Below are 10987 nucleotides of genomic sequence, written 5' to 3'. Positions count from 1 at the left end.
GTTCAGCAGAAGCATAGAAAAGCAATAAATTTTTAGTAATCAGAATTACTGTATACTGTATATTGTTTACTTTATTGTAAACACTGGTGAACAATGGTCCATAGTTTTATATTAAAAAATAAAATAGGGCTTCCCTGGTGGTGCAGTGGTTGAGAGTCCGCCTGCCGATGCAGGGGATGCAGGTTCGTGCTCCAGTCCAGCAGGATCCCACATGCCACGGAGCGGCTGGGCCCGTGAGCCATGGCCGCTGAGTCTGCGCGTCCGGAGCCTGTGCTCCGCAACGGGAGAGGCCACAACAGTGAGAGGCCCGCGTACAGCAAAAAAAAAAATAATAATAAAACGGATATGCAAACTTCCACTTTTGCAAATTATCAGTATCTATAACATTTTAGCTAATTTTTTTCTTTGTCATTATTTAAAGAGTTGTGTTTCATAATGCTTGAAAATGTGTTTCTTCAAATGTCCCTGGGACACACTGTAATCCTTTTGCTATGTGAATAATCTCACGTAATTTATCAGATTGAAAATTTATCTTCAAGTTCTTGTCTTAAGTATTCTCTCCTCCCTGATCCAGATTTCCCTAGAATTTTGAGGAGGAGCTCTGGTCACTCCATCATAGCTCTTCAGCCTTCTGGAGTTTACCCTCAGCCTCTGCACCTCCTCAAATGATCATCAGGCTTTAGAGGCTACCATCACTGGGTACGAACTGGAATCCAGTTCCTATTGGCTGCTTAGGGTCAGGGGTGGCAAGTGGAACAGGGAGTAAGGAGAGTCCTTTATGTAGGAACAAAGTTTTAGGCATCACAGGCAAGAATTATATATGCTTTTTTCCTTAGAAACATTGTCATACACATGGATTAAATTCTAGAATGAGATGATGATTGTGTTTAACCATTATTTGTGGTTAAATAAGTTTTACTGGCTCATTTAGGCACTGAAATTCTTTGAAAGCTGGTATATATGTGCATAGATATGTTATAATCTATTATGTATTTATATATTATATTTGTATATAAATTTTTAAACCATTTATATAAACTGAACCTTGATTAAGCAGAACATATTCCCCAATTATGCTTGATAACAGAATTTGCCACATTTAAAATTGAAAGAATGAAATGATGTAGGAGTTATATGTTCATAGATATGTTTTTTTTAAATCATGTCACCATAGTATAAAATCTGGTCATTGATATGAATTATCTCATTTTGCAAACTGTCCCTAGCATTTAGTTGAACAATAGCTGATACTCTACCAGACTATTACAGAATCATTCGATTTTGTATGGGCAATAGTTGTTTCATAAATAATTGAAGTCCTTTCATTATTTTAAAAATGTTCCTGTACCCCAAGTGAATTCCACACACTTGTGAAAAATTAGTGAAATTCTGAATGTGCTGTTGATTAAAATGTGTTTTTAAGACACTCTCAGAATTTGAAGAATGATCATGGTACATATCAGCATTCAAAAATGAGATATCCATAATTACTTTGAGGAGGAAATCTTATTAAAGTCTGCAATTAAAGCATTTAGGAACTCTGGAATGAAACCTGGGCAATTTAGGTCTTAAGAATCAATTTTAGAATACATTTAAAATGCCATTTTCAACACTTATACCCTAAAATTTATTTTTCATCAACAGTTTACTAAAGTATGTTTGTCAATAGATCATTGTTCTTTTTTGAAGTATAGTTAATTTACAATGTTGTGTTAGTTTCAGGTGTACAGCAAAGCAAATCAGTTATACATAAGTGTGTGTATATATATTCCTTTTCATATTCTTTTTCATTATAGGTTATTACAAGATATTGAATACAATTCCTTGAGCTATACAGTAGGACCTTGTTGTTCACCTATGTTATATATAGTGGTTTGTATCTGCTAATCCCAAACTACTAATTTATCTCTCCCGCACCCCCTTTCCCCTTTGGTAACCAAAGTTTGTTTTCTATGTCTGTAAGTCTGCTTCTGTTTTGTAAATAAGATCATCTGTATCATATTTTAGATTCCACATAGAAGTGATATCATAAGATATTTGTCTTTGTCTGACCTACTTCACTTAGTATGATAATCTCTAGGTCCATCCATGTTGTTGCAATGGCATTATTTCTTTCTTTTTTATGGCTGAGTAGTATTCCATTGTGTGTGTGTGTGTGTGTGTGTGTGTGTGTGTACATACACATCACATCTTCTTTATCCATTCATCTGTTGATGGACATTGAGGTTGCTTCCATGTCTTGGCTATTGTAAGTAGTGCTGCTATGAACATTGTGGTGCATGTATCTTTTTGAATTAGAGTTTTCTCTGGATATATGCCCAGGAGTGGGATTGCTGGATCATATGGTAACTCTACTTTTAGTTTTTTAAGGAACCTCCATACTGTTTTCCATAGTGGCTGCACCAATTTACATTCCCACCAACAGTATATGAGGGTTCCCTTTCTCCACACCCTCTCCAGCATTTATTTTTTGTGGACTTTTTAATGATTGCCATTCTGACCGGTTGAGGTGATACCTCATTGTAGTTTTCATTTGCATTTCCCTAATAATTAGAGATGTAGAGCATCTTTTCATGTGCCTATTTGCCATCTGTAAGTCTTCTTTGGAGAAATGTCTATTTAAGGGTTCTGCTCATTTTCTGACTGGGTTGTTTTTGTTGTTGTTGTTATTGAGTTGTATGAACTGTTTGTATAGTTTGGAAATCAAGCCTTGTGGGTCACATCATTTGCAAATATTTTCTCCCAGTCTATAGGCTGTCTTTTCGGTTTTTTTTTGCTTCCTTTAACAGAAAAGAACATTTGATACCATGATATATTATTTTCTCTGCATTAGGGAACAAATTTTCTAAATGTTGGAGGAAATCTCCACAGTCATTATGCAATCAGATTGTGTTTAACTCATCTATGCCTAAGGACCATTCTGGGTTTTCATTTATGAGGGGGTTTTTTGTGTGTATACATAAAACACATATGTAAATGATTTTCTTTTCCTTCTTTTATTTTTTAAAAACACTTGCTGAAACAAAAATGCCAATTCATAACCAGGGATAAGCCCATGTTTCTGGGATGCCAACGCTCTGAGCAGCCTAAGAAATAAATGCATTCAAGTTAAATGGAAAATTTTCCTGAAGGCTTAGCCTTTCAAATTAGGTAGGTGATTCCATAATTAATTGGAAAATTTAAATATAATGAAAATAACTTAAATTGGACAATAAAAGCTGTTGTATCTGAATCCATATCTATAACTACAGTCATATAAATGGAAGTTTATTTGCAAAACTCCTGACAGGAAAAATTTTATCACTACCAAGAATCTCCCCACCCAGATGAGAAAACTAGAAAAATCCTGGTGTGTTTCAATTAGCCAAGCAAGACTTAGTTAAATGGACATTTAAAGGTTTCTTCTAGTGAACCTCTTTTTTACTAGAAGTTGAAATCTCTGTGCTGTACTGACTAAGAGGACGTCTAAGACTTTGCTCATGGAAACCTAACCAGGTTGTTAGAGATGTTGTCAATCTAGGACCTGATAGAATAAATTTTAAATAAATAGTTTAGATTAACTTAAATAAGTAAAACTATTTAAATAAATAGTTTAGATTAACTTTTGTAATCGAAACTATTGATCTATATGTTTTTTCTTTACCCCCAACTGATTCCTTATACAGAGGCTCAATCTTTTCAGCATCTGGGTTACTGGTCCAGCAGAAGCATAGAAAAGCAATAAATTTTTAGTAATCAGAATTACTGTATACTGTATATTGTTTACTTTATTGTAAACACTGGTGAACAATGGTCCATAGTTTTATATTAAAAAATAAAATAGGGCTTCCCTGGTGGTGCAGTGGTTGAGAGTCCGCCTGCCGATGCAGGGGATGCAGGTTCGTGCTCCAGTCCAGCAGGATCCCACATGCCACGGAGCGGCTGGGCCCGTGAGCCATGGCCGCTGAGTCTGCGCGTCCGGAGCCTGTGCTCCGCAACGGGAGAGGCCACAACAGTGAGAGGCCCGCGTACAGCAAAAAAAAAAATAATAATAAAACGGATATGCAAACTTCCACTTTTGCAAATTATCAGTATCTATAACATTTTAGCTAATTTTTTTCTTTGTCATTATTTAAAGAGTTGTGTTTCATAATGCTTGAAAATGTGTTTCTTCAAATGTCCCTGGGACACACTGTAATCCTTTTGCTATGTGAATAATCTCACGTAATTTATCAGATTGAAAATTTATCTTCAAGTTCTTGTCTTAAGTATTCTCTCCTCCCTGATCCAGATTTCCCTAGAATTTTGAGGAGGAGCTCTGGTCACTCCATCATAGCTCTTCAGCCTTCTGGAGTTTACCCTCAGCCTCTGCACCTCCTCAAATGATCATCAGGCTTTAGAGGCTACCATCACTGGGTACGAACTGGAATCCAGTTCCTATTGGCTGCTTAGGGTCAGGGGTGGCAAGTGGAACAGGGAGTAAGGAGAGTCCTTTATGTAGGAACAAAGTTTTAGGCATCACAGGCAAGAATTATATATGCTTTTTTCCTTAGAAACATTGTCATACACATGGATTAAATTCTAGAATGAGATGATGATTGTGTTTAACCATTATTTGTGGTTAAATAAGTTTTACTGGCTCATTTAGGCACTGAAATTCTTTGAAAGCTGGTATATATGTGCATAGATATGTTATAATCTATTATGTATTTATATATTATATTTGTATATAAATTTTTAAACCATTTATATAAACTGAACCTTGATTAAGCAGAACATATTCCCCAATTATGCTTGATAACAGAATTTGCCACATTTAAAATTGAAAGAATGAAATGATGTAGGAGTTATATGTTCATAGATATGTTTTTTTTAAATCATGTCACCATAGTATAAAATCTGGTCATTGATATGAATTATCTCATTTTGCAAACTGTCCCTAGCATTTAGTTGAACAATAGCTGATACTCTACCAGACTATTACAGAATCATTCGATTTTGTATGGGCAATAGTTGTTTCATAAATAATTGAAGTCCTTTCATTATTTTAAAAATGTTCCTGTACCCCAAGTGAATTCCACACACTTGTGAAAAATTAGTGAAATTCTGAATGTGCTGTTGATTAAAATGTGTTTTTAAGACACTCTCAGAATTTGAAGAATGATCATGGTACATATCAGCATTCAAAAATGAGATATCCATAATTACTTTGAGGAGGAAATCTTATTAAAGTCTGCAATTAAAGCATTTAGGAACTCTGGAATGAAACCTGGGCAATTTAGGTCTTAAGAATCAATTTTAGAATACATTTAAAATGCCATTTTCAACACTTATACCCTAAAATTTATTTTTCATCAACAGTTTACTAAAGTATGTTTGTCAATAGATCATTGTTCTTTTTTGAAGTATAGTTAATTTACAATGTTGTGTTAGTTTCAGGTGTACAGCAAAGCAAATCAGTTATACATAAGTGTGTGTATATATATTCCTTTTCATATTCTTTTTCATTATAGGTTATTACAAGATATTGAATACAATTCCTTGAGCTATACAGTAGGACCTTGTTGTTCACCTATGTTATATATAGTGGTTTGTATCTGCTAATCCCAAACTACTAATTTATCTCTCCCGCACCCCCTTTCCCCTTTGGTAACCAAAGTTTGTTTTCTATGTCTGTAAGTCTGCTTCTGTTTTGTAAATAAGATCATCTGTATCATATTTTAGATTCCACATAGAAGTGATATCATAAGATATTTGTCTTTGTCTGACCTACTTCACTTAGTATGATAATCTCTAGGTCCATCCATGTTGTTGCAATGGCATTATTTCTTTCTTTTTTATGGCTGAGTAGTATTCCATTGTGTGTGTGTGTGTGTGTGTGTGTGTGTGTGTACATACACATCACATCTTCTTTATCCATTCATCTGTTGATGGACATTGAGGTTGCTTCCATGTCTTGGCTATTGTAAGTAGTGCTGCTATGAACATTGTGGTGCATGTATCTTTTTGAATTAGAGTTTTCTCTGGATATATGCCCAGGAGTGGGATTGCTGGATCATATGGTAACTCTACTTTTAGTTTTTTAAGGAACCTCCATACTGTTTTCCATAGTGGCTGCACCAATTTACATTCCCACCAACAGTATATGAGGGTTCCCTTTCTCCACACCCTCTCCAGCATTTATTTTTTGTGGACTTTTTAATGATTGCCATTCTGACCGGTTGAGGTGATACCTCATTGTAGTTTTCATTTGCATTTCCCTAATAATTAGAGATGTAGAGCATCTTTTCATGTGCCTATTTGCCATCTGTAAGTCTTCTTTGGAGAAATGTCTATTTAAGGGTTCTGCTCATTTTCTGACTGGGTTGTTTTTGTTGTTGTTGTTATTGAGTTGTATGAACTGTTTGTATAGTTTGGAAATCAAGCCTTGTGGGTCACATCATTTGCAAATATTTTCTCCCAGTCTATAGGCTGTCTTTTCGGTTTTTTTTTTTTTTTTTTTTTGCTGTATGCGGGCCTCTCACTGTTGTGGCCTCTCCAGTTGTGGAGAACAGGCTCCGGATGCTCAGGCTCAGCAGCCATGGCTCACGGGCCCAGCCGCTCTGTGGCATGTGGGATCTTTCCGGACCAGGGCACGAACCTATGTCCCCTGCATCGGCAGGCGGACTCTCAACCACTGCGCCACCAGGGAAGCCCTGTCTTTTCGTTTTGTTTATGGTTTCCTTTGCTGTGCAAAAGCTTGTAAGTTTGATTAGGTCCCATTTGTTTATTTTTATTTCTATTGCCTTGGGAGACTGATCTAAGAAAACATTCCTATGATTTATGTCAGAGATGTTCTGCCTATGTTCTCTTCTAGGAGTTTTATGGTGTCCTGTTTGATATTTAAGTCTTTAATGCATTTTGAGTTTATTTTTGTGTATGGTATGAGGAAGTGTTTTAACTTCATTAATTTATATGAGGCTGTCCAGTTTTCCCAACATCACTTGCTGAAGACACTGTCTTTTCTCCATTGTATATTCTTGACTCCTTTGTCAAAGATTAATTGACTGTAGGTGTGTGGGTTTATTTCTGAGCTCTCCATTGTTTCACTGATACGTATGTCTGTGGGGTACCAATACCCCGCTGTTTTGATTACTGTAGCTTTGTAGTATTGTCTGAAGTCTGGGAGGGTTATGCCTCCAGCTTTGTTCTTTTTCCCCAGGATTGCTTTGGCAATTATGGGTCTTTTGTGATTCCATATAAATTTTAGGATAATATGTTCTAGTTCTGTGAAAAATGTCATGGGAATTTGATTTACAGGTTGCATTAAACCTGTAGATTGCTTTGAGTAGTATGGCCATTTTAACAATATTAATTCTTCCAATCCAAGAGAATGGGATATCTTGCCATTTCTTTAAATCATATTCAATTTCTTTTATCAGTGTTTTACAGTTCTCAGCATGTTAAGTCTTTCACCTCCTTGGTCAGGTTTACTACTAAGTAGTTTTTAAATGTGATTTTTTTTTTTTTTTTTTTGGCGGTATGCGGGCCTCTCACTGTTGTGGCCTCTCCTGTTGTGGAGCACAGGCTCCAGACGCGCAGGCTCAGTGACCATGGCTCACGGGCCCAGCCACTCCACGGCATGTGGGATCTTCCCGGACCGGGGAACAAACCCGCGTCCCCTGCATCGGCAGGCAGACTCCCAACCACTGTGCCACCAGGGAAGCCCTAAATGTGATTTTAAAAGGGATTTTTTTAACTTTGCCTTTTTGATATTTCATTGTTAGTGTAAAGAAATGCAACCAATTTCTGTACGTTAATCTTGTATCCTGCTACCTTGCTGAATTTGTTTATCAGTTCTAGTTGTTTTCGTGTGGAGTCTTTTAGGGCTTTCTATATATAATATCATGTCACCTGCATATAATGACAATTTTACCTCTTTCCTTCCAATTTGGATACCTTTTACTTCTTTTTCTTGTCTGATTCCCATGGCTAGGACTTCCAATACTATGTTGAATAGAAGTGGTGAGGGTGGGTATCCTTGTCTTATTCCAGATTTTAGTGGGAAGGCTTTTAGCTTTTCCCTGTTGAGTATTATATTGGCTGTGGGTTTGTCATAAATAGCGTGGTAAGAGTTTTTTTATCATGAATGGATGTTGAATTTTGAATTTTTCAATGATAAAACCAAAGAAGAAATTTAAAAATACCTTGAGACAAATGACAATGAAAACACAACTATACAAAATCTATGGGATGCAGCAAAAGCAGTCCTAAGATGGAAGTTCATAGCAATACAGGCCTTCCTCAAAAAACAAGAAAAATCCCAAATAAACAACCTGAAAGAATTAGAGAAAGAGGAACAAACAAAACCTAAAGTCAGCAGAAGGAAGGAAATAATAAAGAACAGAGAGGAAATAAAAGAGAATAAAAAACAATAGAAAAAAAACCCCAATAAAAACAACAGCTGGTGTTTTGAAAGGGTAAACAAAATCAATGAACTTAATAACCAAATAGCCAAAGGACCCAAATAACCACAGGACCCAAATAACCAAAATAAGAAATGAAAGAGGAGACGAAACACCTGACACCACAGAAATACAAAAAACCGTAAGAGAATATGATGAATGAATAGATATACTGTGGTATATACTGAAATACTGACACTGGCTACAGCATGGATGAGCCCTGAAAACATTATCCTACAAGAAAGAAGCCAATAACAGAAGGTCACATGTTGAGAGTTCCATTTATATGAAATGTCCAGAATAAAATCTACAAACATAGGTGTTTAAGGCTAGAAGGGAGATTGGGGTGGTGGGGAGAATGGGTAGTGTGTGCTAATGGGTTTCTTCTTGGGGCGATGAAAATGTTCTAAATTGATTTTGGTGATGGTTGCACAACTCTGTGACTATACTAAACACCACTGAATTGTATACATTAAAGGGGTAAATCATATGGTCGTGAATTATATCTTAAGCTGGGTTTTTAAAAGATACGTGTTTATTAAAGTGAAAAACTAAAAAAAAAATCCTGAAATTTCCAACCAATTACAGAGTTTAAGATCTGTTGGCATTTCTTTTTTATTTTTACACTGAGGGTAAAGGACTGTGTTCAAAATTACCTGATTCATTTGTTTTTTTTCTCTGAAGTTATGATGTTTATTTGAAATACAACAAGGTTAATTTGTTTCTGTTTATATTCAATTTTAGAGTTGTATCTACATTATTGATGTAATTTTACTTTTGAATATTTAAAACTTTTATGTTTCCGGAATAAAAATTGTACATGTTATACTCAGAAAAAAAAAAGAGAATACTATGAACAATTATATGCCAACAAATTGGACTACCTAGAAGAGATAGACAAGTTTCTAGAAACATACAATCCACCAAAATGAATCAAGAAGAAATAGATAAGTCAAACAGACCAATCACTAGACGTGAAATTGAATATGTAATTAAAAAAAAAAAAAAACAAAAAACTCCCTGCAAACAAAACTCCCTGCAGAACCGGACAGCTTCACTGGGAAAGTCTACTAAACATACAAAGAAGAACTTATACTGATTCTTCTCAAACTCTTCCAAAAGACTGAAGCAGAGGCAACACTCCTAAAGTCATTCTACAAAGCCACCATCACCCTGATACCAAAACCAGACAAGGATGTTACCAAAAAAGAAAATTACAGGCCAATATCTTTGATGAATATAGATGTAAAAATTCTCAACAAAGTATTAGCAAATTGAATCCAACAACACATAAAAAAGATCATACACCACAATCAAGCTGGACTCATCCCAGGGTCACAACGATGGTTCAACATACATGAATCAATGTGATATACCACATTAACAAATGAAAAGTCAAAAACAACATGATCATCTCAATAGATGCAGAAAAAGCATTTGATAAAAATCACTGTTCTTTTTAAACATAGTTTTAACCCAGATGAGAAGTTGACTATTGCATTAGCTTTGGAGTTCTGAAGATTATAGATATGTGATATTTATACTCTCTTGCACACACAGAGAAAAAAGTCATTTTGAAACAGAAAACTGCTTCATTCCATAAGCATGCCACTAATGCATGATTCAAGATGTCACAGTTTGGATGAGATAATCAGATTCCTTAGATGAATCAACTGAAAGCAGCTGCTTTGTTTAGGAATGATTTAGAGATATGTAAATTGAAGACAGTAGATTGAAAGGGAGAAAAAAAGAGTTAAGTGTAAGGATATTACAAAACACACAAAATGATTAAAAATTGTTATTATGAATATTGGGCCAATTGAAAAATATTATGCTCATTCGTCTTGCAAGGAATTACCTCCAAATGAAGATACAGCTCTAGTTCTACTATTAACTAGTAGATATTTGATATTGACAGATGTACTTGCCATCATTTTGAGACTGAATTTGAAAGCCTTGGGAATCGTCATAGAATGAATAAACTAATATGCTTTGAAAATCCCAGTCCAAGAAAGTTTGTTCTCAATAATAATAATTCATGTTTATAAGGTGCCTTTCATTGAACTCTTAAGACTCTGTGTATAGATGTTTAAATATGCATGGTCATATATCACTGTCTTTATACATCATAGTCCATATGTTTCAATTCCTTGCACATAAAGCAACTCTTTCATATATGAAAATATAATCCCTACCCTTGCCACACAAATTCTCTATAAATACCACCTTCTCATTTATGCTCCTATATTGCTTGTGCTGAAGGATTGTTAATGTAATCTTTTCTTAAAGAAATGTTTTAAAAATTCTTTAAAAACAAAACACCTGTGTTTTCTGGCAGGACAACAATGTATCAGCCAAAATAACTTTATTTAATGACTGACTGGGGTTGGCTAGCGCCCCATGATTCATTTCATAATTGGAAAAAAATGTAACATTTGCTGACATCATCTGAGTGCTGATCTGGACCCACTGAACAGGGAGTTTTCCAACAAAAACGATTTAACTTTCCACTTCACAATTCAGGAAGAATTTAGGATTAGGGCACTCATGGAGTCTAGAAATGG

The sequence above is a fragment of the Lipotes vexillifer genome, unplaced genomic scaffold (genome assembly GCF_000442215.2).
Source record: "Lipotes vexillifer unplaced genomic scaffold, Lipotes_vexillifer_v1.1 scaffold663, whole genome shotgun sequence".
NCBI classification, from domain to species: Eukaryota; Metazoa; Chordata; class Mammalia; order Artiodactyla; family Lipotidae; genus Lipotes; species Lipotes vexillifer.
This window is presented reverse-complemented; position numbering follows the sequence as displayed.